Below are 2,236 nucleotides of genomic sequence, written 5' to 3'. Positions count from 1 at the left end.
GGCCCTCCTCCTCGCCGGATCTCCACCCCGGCGACCCCTCCAGCCTCTCCCTCAACTCCAGCGAAGAACCCCGATCATCCTCGTGATCCGCACCGTCATGCTACAGTGACCTTCGCCCAATCCAGATCTGTGAACAGTGAAACCCTAGGTGAAATTCGTCTAAGTCCCGATATTCTCAGATCCAAGTTACCATGTTCGTAGCCCCGTAACTTTGCATCCGTAGCTCTGATTCATGCATATAGCATATCAAAATGTTCATCTCAGAGAGTACATCATTTCATTCCATTGCATCTTTTTCATTTGAGCTAATCTTGATGCCCGAAATGCTGTTAGAAGGAGGCTACTTAAGTTAATTGTCAGATCTGCTACTCCATTTAGGTTTTTGTCATTTTTGCTATGATTAATGTGTGCATGATATGCCATGATGCTCTACATATGTTTTGTTAAGGGTTTTGTCATATTTCCAGAGGTGCAACCCATGTATTTTTGTGATGTGTGTGGTGACTAGTGCAAGCTTGCAAAGTGGTGCACTTGCTAATTCTGTTTTCAGGGACTTAGCAATTCCACTAAGTCCTTGAGCTGTTTATCTCATGATGCCATATGTTCATGTTGTTTCCGAGTGATCCGTGCCTCTTTTGAGGATGATCAGTAAGGGAGTTTTGTTAATATTGTAGTGCTCTATCCATCCATGCCTTCCTAGCTTGAGTTAATCGAGCTCTACTTTTGCTACTTTGTGAATCTGGGCAGATTGTCAACTTGTTTGCAATTTTGCCGGTGATGTTGTAGTTGATCCGTGCATGCTATGTTATTGTTCTTGCCATGGCTAGCTTGCATTTTGTGCCTTATTGATGGGTGTATGATTGTCTTGCCATGACTTGCACCGTAGTGAGTGCATAGAGCTCGTAAACATGCCTACTTGAGTTATATTTCAGCATGTGCCAGTTTTTCACCAAGTCTGAAAACTGATTATGTTTTTGCTTTCTTCACATGCTTGCAATTGTATTTTCTGATCCCTTTTGGCTCAAGGTCACTAAGGGACTTTTGTTAAGCTCTTTGAGTAGCTCCATGCCATGCTTTACTTTGCCATGTTCAGGTCCTGTAGCATGTAGTTTTGTTGCTCCGAAGAGAGCTACCTGATCTGAAATCCCAGACAAGTGTTAATTTCACTAAGTCTGAGATCTGTTTTCCATATGCATTTTTGCCATGCTTGTTTGAACCTGTTAATGGATGAATTAGCCGTAGCTCAGTGCTAGACTTTTGTTAAGCATCTTGTATGCATCCCTTTCATGTATTTTGTTGTCATGATTGGGTGCTGTAGCATGTTCATCTCATTGCATTTTGATGGCCACTTGCTGTAAATCGCAGACCGGTGTCATTTTTGTATCGCTTGCCATTTCCAAACCGTAACTCCGATTCCGGCGTTCTTTATATCGTTTTCAAGCGATTTCATCTCATCTTTCCAGTGGCCCACTTGGATTTCCAAGTTAAGGCCAGGTTCATACTTTTTCTGTCATATCTTGCATTTCGCATCCCGCATAGCATATCATCATTGCATCATATTGCTTGATCCTTGCACGTGGTTGATTGTATCCTTGTTGCTTGTTTGTCTTGTTTGGGTAGAGCCGGGAGACGAGTTGCTAACGAGGAGCCCGTTGAGTTTGCTTTTGAGGATCCAGTCAACTCTGACAACTGTGCAGGCAAGATGATCATACCCTCGAAATCACTATTATCTTTGCTATGCTAGTTTGCTCGCTCTTTTGCTATGCCATTGCTACGATGCCTACCACTTGCTTGCAAGCCTCCCAAATTGCCATGTCAAACCCCTAACCCACCATGTCCTAGCAAACCGTTGATTGGCTATGTTACCACTTTGCTCAGCCCCTCTTATAGCGTTGCTAGCTGCAAGTGAAGATCGAAGGCCGTTCCTTGTTGGAACATTTATTTACTTGTTGGGATATCATCATATTATCTTGTTATCTTAATGCATCTATATACTTGGTAAAGGGTGGAAGGCTCGGCCTCTCGCCTAGTGTTTTGTTCCACTCTTGCCGCCCTAGTTTCCGTCATATCGGTGTTATGTTCCCGGATTTTGCGTTCCTACGCGGTTGGGTTATAATGGGAACCCCTTGATAGTTCGCCTTGATTAAAGCCTTTCCAGCAATGCCCAACCTAGGTTTTACCATTTGCCACCTAGCCTTTTCTTTCCCTTGGGTTCTGCAGACTCAAGGGTCATCTT

Source organism: Triticum aestivum, chromosome 1A, assembly GCF_018294505.1.
Source record: "Triticum aestivum cultivar Chinese Spring chromosome 1A, IWGSC CS RefSeq v2.1, whole genome shotgun sequence".
In the NCBI taxonomy this organism is placed as follows: Eukaryota; Viridiplantae; Streptophyta; class Magnoliopsida; order Poales; family Poaceae; genus Triticum; species Triticum aestivum.
The sequence above is the reverse complement of the archived record's forward strand: the minus strand, read 5'-3'. Positions refer to the sequence as shown.